Source organism: Pongo abelii, chromosome 18, assembly GCF_028885655.2.
Source record: "Pongo abelii isolate AG06213 chromosome 18, NHGRI_mPonAbe1-v2.0_pri, whole genome shotgun sequence".
Taxonomy (NCBI): Eukaryota; Metazoa; Chordata; class Mammalia; order Primates; family Hominidae; genus Pongo; species Pongo abelii.
The window spans coordinates 72,281,352-72,299,184 of record NC_072003.2 but is presented as its reverse complement, the minus strand read 5'-3'; positions in this window follow the sequence as shown (position 1 = coordinate 72,299,184).

Below are 17,833 nucleotides of genomic sequence, written 5' to 3'. Positions count from 1 at the left end.
CCATGTTTAGTGCTTCCTTCAGGAGCTCTTGTAAGGTAGGCCTGGTGGTGACAAAATCTCTCAGCATTTGCTTGTCTGTAAAGGATTTTATTTCTCCTTCACCTATGAAGCTTAGTTTGGCTGGATATGAAATTCTGGGTTGAAAATTCTTTTCTTTAAGAATGTTGAATATTGGCCCCCACTCTCTTCTGGCTTGTAGAGTTTCTGCTGAGAGATCCACTGTTAGTCTGATGGGCTTCCCTTTGTGGGTAACCCAATCTTTCTGTCTGGCTGCCCTTAATATTTTTTCCTTCATTTCAACTTCGGTGAATCTGACAATTACGAGTCTTGGAGTTGCTTTTCTCGAGGAGTATCTTTGTGGCATTCTCTGTATTTCCTGAATTTGAATGTTGGCCTACCTTGCTAGGTTGGGGAAGTTCTCCTGGATAATATCCTGAAGAGTGTTTTCCAACTTGGTTCCATTCTCCCTGTCACTTTCAGGTACACCAATCAAAAGTAGATTTGGTGTTTTCACATAGTCCCATATTTCTTGGAGGATTTGTTTGTTTCTTTTTACTCTTTTTTCTCTAAACTTCTCTTCTCACTTCATTTCATTCATTTGATCTTCAATCACTGATACCCTTTCTTCCACTTGATCAAATCGGCTACTGAAGCTTGTGCATGTGTCACGTAGTTCTCATGCTGTGGTTTTCAGCTCCATCAGGTCATTTAAGGTCTTCTCTATGCTATTTATTCTAGTTAGCCATTTGTCTAATCTTTTTTCAAGGTTTTTAGCTTCTTTGCAACGGGTTCGAACATCCTCCTTTAGCTCAGAGAAGTTTGTTATTACTGAAGCCTTCTCTCAACTCGTCAAAGTCATTCTCCATCCAGCTTTGTTCTGTTGCTGGCGAGGAGCTGTGTTCCTTTGGAAGAGAAGAGGAGCTCTGATTTTTAGAATTTTCAGCTTTTCTGCTCTGGTTTTTCCCATCTTTGTGGTTTTATCTACCTTTGGTCTTTGATGATGGTGATGTACAGATGGGGTTTTGGCATGGATGTCCTTTCTGTTTGTTAGTTTTCCTCCTAACAGTCAGGACCCTCATCTGCAGGTCTGTTGGAGTTTGCTGGGGGTCCACTCCAGACCCTGTTTGCCTGGGTATCACCAGCATAGGCAGCAGAACAGCAAATATTGCAGAACGGCAAATGTTGCTGCCTGATCCTTCCTCTGGAAGCTTCATCTCAGAGGGGCACCCAGCTGTATGAGGTGTCAGTTAGCCCCTACTGGGAGGTGTCTCCCAGTTAGGCTACTCAGGGGTCAGGGACCCACTTGAGGAGGCAGTCTGTCTGTTCTCAGATCTCAAACTCCATGCTGGGAGAACCACTACTCTCTTCAAAGCTGTCAGACATGGACATTTAAATCTGCAGAAGTTTCTGCTGCCTTTTGTTCAGCTATGCCCTGCCTCCAGAGGTGGAGTCTATAGAGGCAGGCAGGCCTCCTTGAGCTGCAGTGGGCTCCCCCCAGTTCAAGCTTCCCAGCCACTTTGTTTACCTAGTCAAGCCTCAGCAATGGTGTACGCCCCTCCCCGAGCCTTGCTGCTGCCTTGCAGTTCAATCTCAGACTGCTGTGCTAGCAGTGAGCGAGGCTCCATGGGCATGGGACCCTCTAAGCCAGGCACAGGATATAATCTCCTGGTATGCCATTTGCTAAGACCATTGGAAAAGCGCAGTATTAGGGTAGGAGTGTCCCGATTTTCCAGGTACCATCTGTCATGGCTTCCCTTGGCTAGGAAAGGGAATTCCCTGACCCCTTGCACTTCCCGGGTGAGGTGATGCCCCGCCCTGCTTCAGCTCACATTCTGTGGGCTGCACCCACTGTCTGACAAGCCCCAGTGAGATGAACCCGGTACCTCAGTTGGAAATGCAGAAATCACCCATCTTCTGCGTCGCTCACGCTGGGAGCTGTAGACTGGAGCTGTTCCTATTCAGCCATCTTGGAACCTCTCTCAGAAGAGATGAAATAACTTCTATTCCACTATTCCTACTCCACAATATTCAATTCAGAATATCCATTTGCAGGCCAATTCCTCCCAACAGGAAAATGTTCAAGACAATGGAAGGTAAACGGTGGCAAGTTTTCTCCCCCCTTCCCCTTTGATTACTAAAGGAGCGTTTTCAGAAGTCCATATTTGAAAGTGTCCCTTTGTTTGGTGCCCCAGAGGTTTTGCCTCCCAGGGGCAATTCAGGGCAGGGTAAGGGTATGCACTCCTTTTGCAAAGCAAGAGAAGAACAGATTATAGGAGGTGCTTGGGAAAGAAGCATCTGCACAAGCAACCAGGGCCATTCCCAGAAGACCACACATGAAGCTGAGGATCTAAAACTGGAGTCCCTTAGAACTGTCCACTTTACTCTTCCCACTTTGAAGACCACTGACTGCTGACCCCTTGCTTTGAGAATATTTCCTCAAAATATTGGAAAAAGGCAGATAACAGCGGTTTCAACCGTTACTGACTTGCTTTGAAACTTGGAGAACATTCCTTAATGTCTTACTGTGCTAATCTGAAATTGGAATCAATATCTAGTTTCCTGTTTCCTTCTCATGGTATTTTGAGAATTAAGCATTGTCAACACAAAGAGTCAAAACTCTGTAAAATATTTGAAGAGATTTATTCTGAGCCAAATATGAGTGACCATGGCCCATGACACAGCCCTCAGGAGGTCCTGAGAACATGTGACCAAGGTGATCGGGACACGGCTTGGTTTTATATATTTTAGGGAGGCATGAGACATCAATTAAATACATTTAAGAAATACATTGGTTTGGTTCAGAAAGGCAGGACAACTCAAAGCGGGTTGAGAGGTGGGAAGCTTCCAGACTATAGGTAAATTTAGTTGAGTTTGTCTAAAGACCTGGGATCAATAGAAAGAAAATGTTCAGGTTAAGACAAAAGACTATGGAGACCAAGGTTCTTTTGAAGTCTTATAGTGGCTGCCCTTAGAGACAATAGATGACAAATTGTTTCCTATTCAGACCTTTAAAAGGTACTAGACTCTTACTTAATCTCTTAAAGATTGGGAGGATCTGGAAGAAAAAGTTCTAACTATGTTAATAGAGATTCTTTAGATGCACATTTCCCCCCACAAAGGACAGCTTTGCAGGACCATTTCAAAACATGGCAAAGAAACGAGTTTTGGGGTAAAATATTTTGACTTCCTTCTTTGTCACATAATGTTATGCCACAGTCAGATTGGAAAGTAAGTCACGATATATAAAAATAAAACCCATCTGATGAGAATTTATGGTTTGTAGAGAATGATTCTCAGAACGCTTAGATAGGAATTTGGGCAAGATTTAAAAATCAGAGTTTAGTCCTCAGCATGAAGAAGAGTTAGCAGTACTACTTAGGTTTTGAATAGCACTTTTACGTTTCTGAATGACTTTGCTGCCTGGATCTTCTGTTTCCCTCTCAACTGTCCCTCAAAGGCAAGTCTCACCTTTGTGCAACAGGTGTGGGTCACGGAGACCCAGGGTGAGAGACTTGCCAAAGATCACACAGCAAATAGGTGACCTGGTTGGGAATAGAACCTGCATTTACCTCCTTTCTCCAAATGCATCAGCACAGGAAAATATAGAGACAACAATAAAAGCAAAACCTGAAGAAATCACTGATTAAATTAAACACCAGCAAATAAATAAAAAGTATAAAGTAGATTCAATATGTATACTATATATAATATATTGTACTGTTTATAACTAAGTTTACACTTGATGTTAGCCAAAAGGCCAAGAAGTAATTGTATATCTAAGTTTATAGTACATCAACTTTTTTTTTTCAGATGCTCTGTCGCCCAGGCTGGAGTGCAGGGGCACGATCTCGGCTCACTGCAACCTCGCTCTTACAGGTTCAAGCGATCCTCGTGCCTCAGCCTCCTGAGTAGCTGGGACTACAGTCCCACACCACCACACCCAGATAATTTTTTCTATTTTAGTAGAGATGGTTGCCCAGGCTGGTCTCAAACTCCTGAGATCTGACAATCCGCCTGCCTCGGCCTCCCAAAGTGCTAGGATTACGGGGGTGAGCCACTGCGCCTCGGCAAAGATTTTTTTAAATAATGTTCATAAAGAGAGGCCAATTCATATTCTTAGTTTATTCCAGCAAACTATGATTCAGATATCTGAAGGGGGAAAAAAACTCCAAAACCTGAAGTTCCCAAAGGCAGTCTCCATTCTAAACTGCACCTCCTTCTTCACAGTCCAGTGACCTATGACATGCTTTCTACTTCTGAATCCACTGTGTAAAATGATCCTCTCCTGAAAGGAGTGTCCCACCAAACAAAGAAGTTCTAGACATAATCACATTTCAGGAGATATTTGTGTATGGTTTGCTTTTTGTTGTTTTGTTTGTTGATTTTGCTTTGCTTGGAGCAAAGTTTTAAATTTAATTTCTGTACAAAAGCTATTACAAAAGAGGTAAGATTTCCTCCTACTTCTTTTCTCCTGCCACCCAGTTCCTTTTCCCAGAGGTAATCAATGAGAAATAATTTAGAATGTAAGATATGTTATAATTCTGTACATGCCATGGCAACAGGAAATAAGCCATTCAGGGCTCATCCGGAATCCAGGAAGTGTTTGGATATTGGAAAAACAAAAACAAAAAGAACCTTTGTTCTGTAAGACAGTATAGAAAGTTGGGAGAAAGGTCTACTCCAGGATCAAGGTAAAATCTGACATGCCACATAAGCATAAAAGAGAATGGGGGATAAAGGAATGAAATAATGAGTCTACCTGGGAGCTATGTGTGAGCCCAAGACAGGAATGGGAGTTTCCAGAAGTTCACAGAGCAGTTAAGACCAGAATAAATCCAGGTAGCCAAGACCAGTCAGGACCAGGCATGGAGACAGACCCCAGGGCTGCCCCTCTTTTCCAAGCTGATCTGCAGACTGAAAATTTAGACCAGTTACAAATTATCTAAACTGCCCCAGGAGCTGAGAACCTTTAAATTTTAGAGCTTCGAGGAAACAAATATTATCTAATACATCTATTCCCAAGCATTTTGGTCTCAGGGCCCCTTAATACTCAGAAAGATACTGAGAATCCCATAGTGTTTTTGTTTATATAGGCTCCTCTCTATAGATATTTACCATATTAGAAATCAAAACTGATAAATTTTTAAATATTTATTTATTCAAAAATGACAATTATGAACATATTACATGTTGACATAAATGCTTTTATTAAAAATATATATATTTTATTTTTTTAAATTAAGGGGAATGATTAGCATTATCTTACAGTTTTGACAATCTCTTTAAAGTCTGCCTTAATGGAAGACAACTGGATTCTCCTTTCTGCTTCTGCATTCAAGGTGACTTGATATCACATGACACACGGCCTCGGAAAAACCACCATACACACACACGAGAATGAAGACGGCAAACGATGTCCTAGCATGATTATTAAAATGATTTTGCACCTACAGACCTCCTGAAAGAGTCTTGAGGACCCCAGTGGTTCCTGAACCACACTTTGAAAACTATGGATCTGATAATAAATTAGGATTGCATTTCCTGTACAGCTTCCACCGCTGTAAAGCAGCACTAAGAATAGAAGGCTACGTTTATGGCCGCATGTGTTCCTATAATCTGGGTATCTTCACGGTCATTAAATATATAAGTGAGGTAATACTTATAAATGTTTAGTACTTATAAATGTTGGCCCCTAGTAATCACTCAAGTAACAACTCTTCCTACTATTATTGTTAATATTTGCTATTACTACATATCAAGCATTGTGCCAGGCACCGCGAGGGTCATATCACAGGGTGTAAGAGGGCTCAAGTTGCTTAACAGTAGGGGACATAGGACAAATACCTAATTATAGAACAAAACAGATTTTGTCCGAATGATACAAACCAGGAAGAGGTCACATTCATTCACTCATTCAACAAATATTAATCGATTTTCTCCAGTGTGCCAGGAACAACAGGGAGGAAGAGGCCAAGGTTTCAGAGCCTCGGGAATGAGGAACAGCAGGAGGTGAGGGGGTCAGTGAGGGATGGGCTGGGCGTGGCCAAATCAGGTAAGGCTTTGTAGACCTATGTAATTGAGGATATAAGGAAATGTTTTATGAGAAGGCTGCACTTGAGTTAGAACTTCAGAAGATGCAGGATTCGGGGTAAAGTTGATGTGCACATTCTTTTATGCACTTTCAACAGATATTTGAGATTTCCACCAAGTCTGCTGCACAAAGGATCCCTACTTCCAAAGAAGATATTTTTGCATTTAATGGTTTTTATCACATAAGAAATACATGCGCACTTTTAAAAATTAGAAAATACAGGAGTGACCAGCCTGGGCAAACATGGCAAGACTACTACATCTCTACAAAAAAAAAAAAAAGGGGGGGCCAGGTGTTTCTTCTAGAATGTTCTTGCTAGTGGTGGTGCACACCTGTAGGCTCAGCTACTTGGGAGGCTGAGGCAAGAAAATCACATGTGCCCAGAAGTTCAAGGCTGCAGTGAGCTATGATAGCACCAGTGCACTCCAGCCTGGGCAACAGAGCAAGACCCTGTCCCCGCCATCCCCCAAAAAATACAAGTGAGCAAAAATAAGAAAATAAAAACATTCTTCTGGCATGGATTGTGTGTGGGACCCCAGGGCTATCCACCTACAGGATTCAACCCTAAGCCTGTGGGACCAGTGGTTTGTCTGCAAGGAGCTAGAAGCAGCCGGAAAAGCCGGCCTGCCTGCCAGGGTAGACCTCCTTCTCGCCCCCTAACCAAATTGTGCTCACGTTCCTTGAGTCCTCACCGCCCGATTGCGCATTGGAGAAGTTGGAAGGAAAACGCCTCATGCAAGAGAAAGCGCAGCCCAGGGCTCAGAAGTCCCCTCCTGGCGCCGCAGCGTGGCTCTGCCAGCTCTCCAGGGAGGGGCTGGGTGGAGGATGTGGCCAGAAAGGCAGATGTCCTCTAAGAGGGAAAACAAAGTTCCTGGGCGAAGGAAACGTGAGAAAAGGACAAAGAGGAGTAAAGAAGAGGGTACGTCAGCTTGGGAAACGCAGCAAGGCGCACAGTGCATGCGCACTATGTAGAGCGCAGGGGCTGCAGGGCGGTGTGGGGAGAGGTCACGGCCGCGGTGCGTGCGGGGCCGGGGAGGCTGTGGGGATCGCATGGGAGCCCTCGAGGTGAAGCCGGGAAAGCGGCCCCACGACGACCTCCTGACGGCTGCGGGAGGGCTGAGAAGCCTCCTTCCCCAATGTGTTAAAGAAAAAAAAATTAGGCCGGGCGCGGTGGCTCACGCCTGTAATCCCAGCACTTTGGGAGGCCGAGGCGGGTGGATCACGAGGTCAGGAGATCAAGACCATCCTGGCTAACACGGTGAAACCCCGTCTCTGCTAAAAATACAAAAAATTAGCCGGGTGTGGTGGTGGACGCCTGTAGTCCCAGCTACTCGGGAGGCTGAGGCAGGAGAATGGCGTGAACCTGGGAGGCGGAGCTTGCAGTGAGCCGAGATCGCGCCACTGCACTCCAGCCTGGGCGACACAGTGAGACTCCGTCTCAAAAAAAAAAAAAAAGAAAGAAAAAAAGATTAATCCAAGTAGGGGTGGTTTTAGGTGCTGCATCTTTATCTTTTGCTTAGATTTTGGAAGGGTTTAAAATTTCCCTCCTTGCCTTTAGATTTTCTCCCCTTGTATCCGACATTAAGCACCTACTGTGTATTAGATGCTGGTGCTGGGGGCACAAAATGGAAGACCCCTATAGTCCTATAGGGAGGCATATGTGTAAACGCATGTGCATCATTACAGAGGTTTGTACAATTTACTTTGGGGGAGAGGAGAAAGAACTGGCACGGGGAGAAGGGAAGCTTGCACAGGAAAGGCATACCTGAACAGGGTTTAGAAAGCTGAATTTTTGGCAGGTGGAATGGGAGTAAGGTGGGGAGGAGAACATTCTAGAAGAAACAGCAGGTCTTAGAGAGGCTTGGAGTGTGAAAAGACACGCTTCTGTGACTAACATAACAAAATAATTTGGACAAAGTTATTTATCCTTCCTAACTCTAAGTTCCTCTTGAATAAAAAGAAATAGTGACAGCAATATAGCAATGTGTCCAATCAGTGGATTATGAAACACACTTCAAAGGCAAAATGATATCCTCACACCCAAAAGGTAAATGCTATCATAACTCGGGTGAACTGTGTTCTTGGAAACGGAGCTTAGAACAGTTTATCCCAATGTTGATTCTGGTTTTGGCTTCATGGAGTCTCATTCATTCTTACTTCTGACCTCTACCCCGACTGTAATTATTTTTTTCTTTTTTTTTTATTATTATTATACTTTAGGTTTTCTGGTACATGTACGCAATGTGCAGGTTAGTTACATATGTATACATGTGCCATGCTGGTGCGCTGCACCCACTAACTCGTCATCTAGCATTAGGTATATCTCCCAATGCTATCCCTCCCCCCTCCCCCCACCCCACAACAGTCCCCGAAGTGTGATGTTCCCCTTCCTGTGTCCATGTGTTCTCATTGTTCAATTCCCACCTATGAGTGAGAATATGCGGTGTTTGGTTTTTTGTTCTTGTGATAGTTTACTGAGAATGATGATTTCCAATTTCATCCATGTCCCTACAAAGGACATGAACTCATCATTTTTTATGGCTGCATAGTATTCCATGGTGTATATGTGCCACATTTTCTTAATCCAGTCTATCATTGTTGGACATTTGGGTTGGTTCCAAGTCTTTGCTATTGTGAATAATGCCACAATAAACATACATGTGCATGTGTCTTTATAGCAGCATGATTTATAGTCCTTTGGGTATATACCCAGTAATGGGATGGCTGGGTCAAATGGAATTTCTAGTTCTAGATCCCTGAGGAATCGCCACACTGACTTCCACAAGGGTTGAACTAGTTTACAGTCCCACCAACAGTGTAAAAGTGTTCCTATTTCTCTACATCCTCTCCAGCACCTGTTGTTTCCTGACTTTTTAATGATTGCCATTCTAACTGGTGTGAGATGGTATCTCATTGTGGTTTTGATTTGCATTTCTCTGATGGCCAGTGATGGTGAGCATTTTTTCATGTGTTTTTTGGCTGCATAAATGTCTTCTTTTGAGAAGTGTCTGTTCAAGGACCTCTTCAAGGAGAACTACAAACCACTGCTCAAGGAAATAAAAGAGGATACAAACAAATGGAAGAATATTCCATGCTCATGGGTAGGAAGAATCAATATCGTGAAAATGGCCATACTGCCCAAGGTAATTTACAGATTCAATGCCATCTCCATCAAGCTACCAATGACTTTCTTCACAGAATTGGAAAAAACTACTTTAAAGTTCATATGGAACCAAAAAAGAGCCCGCATCGCCAAGTCAATCCTAAGCCAAAAGAACAAAGCTGGAGGCATCACACTACCTGACTTCAAACTATACTACAAGGCTACAGTAACCAAAACAGCATGGTACTGGTACCAAAACAGAGATATAGATCAATGGAACAGAACAGAGCCGTCAGAAGTAACGCCACATATCTACAACTATCTGATCTTTGACAAACCTGAGAAAAACAAGAAATGGGGAAAGGATTCCCTATTTAATAAATGGTGCTGGGAAAACTGGCTAGCCATATTTAGAAAGCTGAAACTGGATCCCTTCCTTACACCTTATACAAAAATCAATTCAAGATGGATTAAAGACTTAAACGTTAGACCTAAAACCATAAAAACCCTAGAAGAAAACCTAGGCATTACCATTCAGGACATAGGCATGGGTAAGGACTTCATGTCTAAAACACCAAAAGCAATGGCAACAAAAGCCAAAATTGACAAATGGGATCTAATTAAACTAAAGAGCTTCTGCACAGCAAAAGAAACTACCATCGGAGTGAACAAGCAACCTACAAAATGGGAGAAAATTTTCGCAACCTATTCATCTGACAAAGGGCTAATATCCAGAATCTACAATGAACTCCAACAAATTTGTAATTATTTTTTTCAAGGAACTGGACCAATAGGACCCAAGGGAGAGTATCAAAGGCAAAATAAAGGAAAATGAGGACAACCCAATACTCAGAAAAAAAAACGAGTAATTCATGGACTCACAACGGGCAACAAACTAGATGACTATCAGGAAGAGAAGAGCAAATCTTATGATCTCAAAATGATTTCTTGTTCATTTGCATCCTCCCATCAATCTAGACTTTAAGACATATGTGATTTTTAAATAAATGGGTACATCTCCATAATGGTGTTTTGGCATTAAATTATTTGATATGACTATTAAACATGTTTCTGCAAAAACCACTTCACCATACTGCTAGAATCTAGCAGCTAGATTGACCCAACACTTCATTGTGTCATTCCCTTGCTCAAACGTTGAAAGCAACCAGATGTGGTGGCTGACACCTGTAATCCCAACACTTTAGGAGGCCAAGACGGGAGGATCACTTGAGCCCAGGAGTTCAAAACTAGCCTGGGCAACAAAGTGAGACCTTGTCTCTACACAAAATAAAAACACGTAGTCCCAGCTATTTGGGAGGCTGAGGTGGAAGGATCGCTTGAGCTCAGGCAGTCAAGGTGCTAGTGAACTGTGATTGCACCACTGCACTCCAGCCTATATAACAGAATGAGCCTGTCTTAAAAATAAAAAATAAAGTTGTAACTATTCTCTGCTAAGTAGAATATAAAAATGCCCTAACCTTACACTCGGATTTCCACAATTAAGCTCTATTCTGCCCTCTATCCACACCCTTTTTCACTATTGCTCTGCAGAAACCCTCTTCTTTGACAAAACTAATTTTCTTAGTGTGCCTCAAACACGCAATCCCATGTGACCACTGACCTTTCATAAAGATGATATTCTCGCCATCCCAACCACACACTTAACTAGGTTACTAGATACATGTGTCCTCTGTGGTCTCCTAGTGGAAATTTTCTCTGTTTTTAACGTTAATACAAATAATTTTTTAAGCAATGCAAGTTTCTTGATATTGTTTAGGAAACGTCAGTGGTTAGAGTGGTTTAGTGTTGTGTACCGAAGATAATAGAAAAAATATTGACACTGAGTCATATCTACTTCTTTACCTTCGACCTTTTAAAATGTACTTGTGGGATTTAGATTATCTTTGGATTGAACTATACAATACAATAAAATGTAAAATTAAGCGCCCCATGTTTGAGAGACAATCATTGTACTTGAGGTAGAAAAGTGCTTTAATCAGTGATGAGAATTGGTTTTATATTGTCGCTTCACATATGTTTGTTGGACCAGGTTTTCTGTGGGTACGTGTATTTGATTACATTGTTTAGTTATAGGGAATGTGCACCTGTTTTTTTTTTTTTTTTTTTCTGGCCGGGCGCAGTGGCTCACACCTGTAGTCCCACCACTTTGAGAGGCCAAGGTGGGCAGATCACTTGAGGTCAGGAGTTTGAGACGAGCCTGGGCATCATGGCAAAACCTTGTCTCTATTAAAAATATAAAAATTAGGCCAGGCACGGTGGCTCACGCCTGTAATCCCAGCACTTTGGGAGGCCGAAGTGGGTTCAAAGTTCAAGACCAGCCTGACCAATATGGTGAAACCCCATCTCTACTAAAAATAGAAAAATTAGACGGGCGTGGTGGCAGGCACCTGTAGTCCCAGCTACTCAGGAGGCTGAGACAGGAGAATCGCTTGAACCCGAGAAGCGGAGGTTGCAGTGAGCCAAGATCACGCCATTGCACTCCAGCCTGGGCGACAGAGGAAGACTCCATCTCAAAAACAAAAAACAAAAAACAAAATAGCTGGGCAGGGTGGTACATGCCTGTAATCCCAGCTACTAGGGACGCTAAGGCACGAGAATTGCTTGAACCCAGGAGGCAAAGGTTGCAGTGACCTGAGATCATGCCATTGCACTCCAGCCTGGGTGACAGAGTGAGACTCTGTCTCAAAAAAAAAATAAAGTTCCTTTTTAAGGCTGAACAAAGGCTCATTCATTCCTTCCTTTCCCAGACTTTCACCAAGCGCCTTCTATGGGCCAAGCATTGTGCTACATGCTAGGTATACACAGGCAAGAGGTGACATACACAGATAAAAGATGCTTCTCTCCCAACGTGAGTTGGAAAGACAGACATGACTAAGGCTTGTGGCTATGCTGAAGGGACTCTGCAACAATTATCTAAGGCTACCATAATACTGAGTAACAACCAGCCATGAAACTTCAGTGGTATACAATAAAACCTCATTTCTCGTGCATCTAGGGTGGACGCTTAGGTGGTTCTGCTGATTTGGCTTGGGTTCACTCAAGTGTCTGGTGGTTAGCTGCCGTTGGCTGATCTAGGATGGCCTCAGCTAGGACAACCGTGGTAATTTGGATGTGCTTCCCGTGCCTTTCATCCAGCAGGCATGATCTCACGGCAGTGACTTAGACACAAGAGCAAGAACATGTCCAACTTCACAAGTTACTTTTAAGCCTCTGCTTAAAAACATCCCAACAGGCCAGGAGCAGTAGCTCATGCCTGTAATCTCAGCATTTTGGGAGGCCTAGGCAGGCAGATCACTTGAGATCAGGAGTTCAAGACCAGCCTGGCCAATATAGTGAAACCCTGTCTCTACTAAAAATACAAAAATTAGCCGGGCATGGTGGCACATGCCTATAATCCCAGCTACTGGGGAGGCTGAGGCAGGAGAATTGCTTGAACCCTGGAAGCGGAGGTTGCAGTGAGCCAAGATTGCGCCATTGCACTCCAGCCTGGATAAAGAAGCGGGACTCCATCTCAAAAAAAAAAAAAGAAAAAAGAAAAAATTCCCTACAATCAAAGCGAGTGGCATAGCTGAGACCCCAGGCAGAGTTATATGTCATAGGGCATGGATACAAAGATGGGAGAATGGAGGTCATCATGGCAATCTGCCATGGGCTCTGAACACACAGACCAGGGCGCCTAACTCAGCCTAGGGACATAAGGAATGATGTCCCAGAGAAGGTGATGCTGACTTGAGTTGAATCTTGAAAGAGAAGATGCAAGTTAGCCAGGCCATAAAGGAGAGAAGGTGCTTTAAGCAGAGCAACCCACGTGAACCAAGAGCTTTGGAGATTGAAGTGCTTCCACATCTTTACTTTATATGATGCATATGCCCTGCAGCTATTAACCTTTCTGCAGTTTCCTGTCTGGAATGTAGATGTGAGCCCTAGATGTGCACAGCTGTCTCCTGGCCATGAGGCAATAAGCATGAAGTTGCTGGTCTGTAGAAATAGGTCACCCAATGGCATTCTTGAGCCACTGTATCCACCCCAACTGTATGACTACATGACTTCATGTCACACAGGTCAGCACCCAGGAACTCCTGTGATATCCCCTGGAGAACTACCTAGTCCCTCAGTGCTCCGTGATCTATCTCTTCTTTCTCCTTCAATCAAGACTCTTTCTCTCTCTCTCTCTCTCTCTCTCTCTCTCTCTCTGAGATGGAATTTCACTCTTGTTGCCCAGACGGGAGTGCAATGGTGCGACCTCAGCTCACCACAGCCTCCGCCTCCCAGGTTCAAGCAATTCTCCTGCCTCAGCCTCCCAAGTGTCTGGGATTACAGGCATGCGCCACCACACCCAGCTAATTTTGTATTTTAGTAGAAATGGAGTTTCTCCATGTTGGTCAGGCTGGTCTTGAGCTCCCCATCTCAGGTGATCTGCCCGCCTCGGCCTCCCAAAGTTCTGGGATTACAGGCATGAGCCACCATGCCCGGCCCAAAACTCTTGTTCCTTCAACCAAGCTGACTCCAGATGCTTTGCATTGTTTGGAGAAGTGGTGATGCAGTTTCTCAATGTCTAGAGTTTCAACAACACCCCTACCCTGGGCTCCACATCACCACTGCCAAGAGTAAAGAGGGAGCACCCCAGCCTCTCCCAGCAGGTACTTCACACTGCCCTTCCCCAAGTTTTCAGTTTGGCCACCACTATCTTCTTGGAGGCCATCATTATCTGTTATTATTTCCTTTATTCTGGTTTATGCCAGTCACACAAGTAGCCCAGGATCCTCAGTTGTTCCTTATCCCTTGCGTTTCATCCCAAATGGCTCCAAACGTCTCATTTTCTGACCCCATTTCCCACCCTCCTGATCCCGACACCCTTGTTGGGATCCACAAAATCCATCTTTTCTCGAAGTCTCTTAATTTCCTCTTCACTTTCTTGCTCTAAAGGAAACTAGGTCTCCTTTGAAGACACTGCTTTCTCTGCAGTCCTCTCAAGTGGTGGCTGTTTCTTACACTCCACAGTGGAATAGGTTTTCTTGTTCCTCGTTGCTGCTTCCAGATTATTCTGGCTCCCTCCTTCCTAAATCTTTCCAGCTTTCACTCTGATATTAACCAGACTATACTGCCCTCATTACAGTCATATGACCCCTGCCACTCTCCAACTCTACTCCTGGGACAATTCTACATGAATTCAATATCCTTAGACATGATACTTTCAAAGCCCTGATGTCTCAAATCCTTGACCTCCTCACTCCCAAAAAACTTGCCCTCCAACTTAGTTCAGCTATAACCTTTCTGTCCTTCTTTCTCCTCTTAGCCAGCTTAGATTCCATGGTTCATTATTATAATTACACCTTTGAATATCCCCTAGGCTCCCTTGCCTCTCTAATACTTCATTGTACTCTTCCAGAAAAGCAGAGGTCTTACTTAAATCTACCCTCCAGCTATCCCCACACAAGTAGTAGTAGCCGAACAGGGCTGGAAAAACTACACACCTCTGCTATCTGCTTTCATTTTAAGTTTATGACCACTCACCTTCAGCTTCACTCATCTGTCTTACTTCATTACCCTAGCACAATCACTAACGTATTCTCACAGGTGGCCATTCCATATCTTCCTCTCTCTCTTCAAGCTTCCATAACTCCTTCCCCATCCTCAGACTCAGCTGACAAACTTATCCCCTCACTCACTAGGAGAATAAAAGCAATGAGAAGGGAATTTCCACAAATTCCCAGCACATCATCTACCCACCTACCTGCAACCTCCACTCCCCGAGTTCAAGCTATTCTCCTGCCTCGGCCTCTTGAGTAGCTGGGATTACAGGTCTATGCCACCACACCTGGTGGATTTTTGTATTTTTAGTAGAGACACGGTTTCGCCGTGTTGGCCAGGCTGGTCTCGAACTCCTGAACTCTGGTGATTCACCCACCTCGACCTCCCAAAGTGCTGGGATTACAGGCGTGAGCCACCACACACGGCCGAGAGACACCAACTCTTAAAAGGTGTCTAACTAAGCATCTCGAGGAATTTGTACTGTGTCTCTAATGAGCTCTTTTGTAGCATTTTCATCAGGGAAATGCTGGGGATCAGATCCATCCTAGGAAAGATCACTCTAGCTGCAGGGTAGAGTGGGAAGGCTGGAGGGGGTAAGATTGGGGATATGGGAAAAAGTAAGAGACTGTTGGCAGAAATTCAAGCAAAAAAAAAAAATTGAAAGGCAGACTGAAGACAGTGGCTGTTGACATAAAAAGGAGGGCAAATTTGACAGCTATTTAAGGTTATTTTACCTTTAGACAGACATTGGTGATCAATGTGATACACGAGGTGACAGTCCACTGAAAGACACACTGATAGTCTCCCCAGATTTCATCCCCAGAAACTCCCTGACTAAATCATCACAGGTCACCTGAAGCAGTCTCTGACAGTTTTTGGAAGACCAGAGGTAGAATTTCAGGAGCCCGATTCCAGATAAAGCCACAATTATGCAGCAATGTTATGTTCCTGAACCATCAAAGACACACAAGGGATGCCTGAGCTTTACTAGGAGCTCCTGGCTCATTATTTCTTATTTTCCCATCCCCTCTGCCCTTCAAGGGAGCAACAAGAAAGCAAGAACCAGTGAAAAACTTAAAACTGTTCATTTTTTCCCTAATCTTGATCTATTCTAGTCCAACTTATTCTCCCACTGTTGAAACAAATATTTCTAACACAGATAAGGGACATCGTATTGCTGGGGGATTCCCTACACAGATGTCCACCACCAGGGCCCAGCTCAAGGAAGCAAGTTCTACTGAAAGCAATTACCCATTTGATAATAGGATTTACAGCAACCAAGATTTCCTTCCTGGCTTGCAGACACTTCTTCTGAAGGCGCTGGCTCCCTGTGATGCTAAGATCCAGTCTCTATAGACTTCAGAAACTTAGCCAAGCTACAAAGCCCTCCAGAATCTATTCTCTAAACTCAGCCACTTAGCCAGTGACCTACTCAGGCCAGACACTGGCTTTGGAAAGCAAAACAGGGTTGGTGACCAATGTAGGGAATGACAAGTTCCTCAACAGTTTCAGGCCTGAACATCTGCATTGCAGGCTGATGCTCAGCATAAAAAAATGAGGAATGCCAGAGCCCCCACATGAAAAGACACTCAAGGAAGCATCACTGTCCTTTTAGTGTCACTAGGGACAGAAAAGATACATAGGTAAGTGTGGAAGTGAAGAAACTGCAATCTCATTTGGAGTGATGTTCAGGGTAAGGTAGCAGGAGTAGGTAGTATAACCAGCAGAAAGATCCTTTTGACCCCTGAGAAAATCAGAGTCTAGGTCAGTAGCTGACCCCAGGTCTCTTCACCACTCAGGTGGGTTCCCAGACAGTAAAGATGGTAAACTTCCAAAGGCAAAGATGAGATCAGCCACTCCACTGAATAGTGGTCCCCAGGAGACAATTGTCTAAATCACTTCAAATACACATAGCATTTTGTACGGATTTTAAACTTGGGATTCCTTGGCATTGCGCATGATTTTGTGTTTGTATATGAGCAATTGTACATTTTTCTACAGAGGTCTATATCTGTTATCAGATTTTGGAGACTCAAAAAGAAAAAGATTAGATCTCTTACCTGACTGCACGACCCAATATGGTAGCACTAGCACGTTTCAGGTGGACAGTGGCTACTGTACAGTGCAGATATGGAACATTTCCATCATCACAGAGACTGTTATTGGACAGTGCTACCTTAGAGATGTGGGCTGCAGGACTTCCACAAGAAGGCCTGGATATCAGACACCAACATTCAAATTTCTTCCCAGTGCTGTGGAATGAGGTAGACCCTTGGAAGTCCAGTATCTGAACATGCTGGTCACCACCGTATACTAGTGACCAGAAGATGCCTTTCTTCAGCTGCTTGGCATTCTGCCAGCATGAATTCCTAGCAAGGGAAAGACGGCAGGTGATCTGAATTACTTGGTGTGATGGTGTATTTGAGTGACCTCACTATATTTGGGAAGGTGCTGGAAAAACACGAAAAGAATATTAGAAAGGGCTGGAATAAAACTACAGGAGTCCCCCCTTTATCCACGGTTTTGCTTCCCGGTTTTAACTACTCATCATCAACCACGATTTGAAAATATTAAACGAGAAAATTCCAGAAATAAACAGTTCATTTATTACATACTATTCTGAGTAGCATGATGAATCCTTGTGCCATCTCGCTCTGTCGTGCCAGCACATGAATCATCTCTTTGTCCATAAAAGCAAAACTACTGACTGCCCAGTTCCAGTGCTTCTAGTTACACCTCTGCCCAAAGTCCTTCACTGGAGGAAAAGAAATTTCTCTTCTCTCTGCCAGAGAGAAACAGGAAGGGAGGAAGAGCCACACAATTGAAATCAAGTCAAGGACAGGTTCTTGTCATTTGTGCTTAGTGGACTTAGCTGATGGAAATCGGCAAAGATCATCCCAGAGCTCACACAACTCCCTGCCTGCTCTCTCTCTTCCAAGGTCTGGAAAAGGAAGTGGCAGCTGACTTGCAGGGGTGGGCGGCGGTGGGAAGGTATTATTATTCAATAATAACAACCACTTTTTAACTCTTATATTGTCATATTATTGTGTTAGAAGCTTCATACGCATTAATCCTAACATTCACAA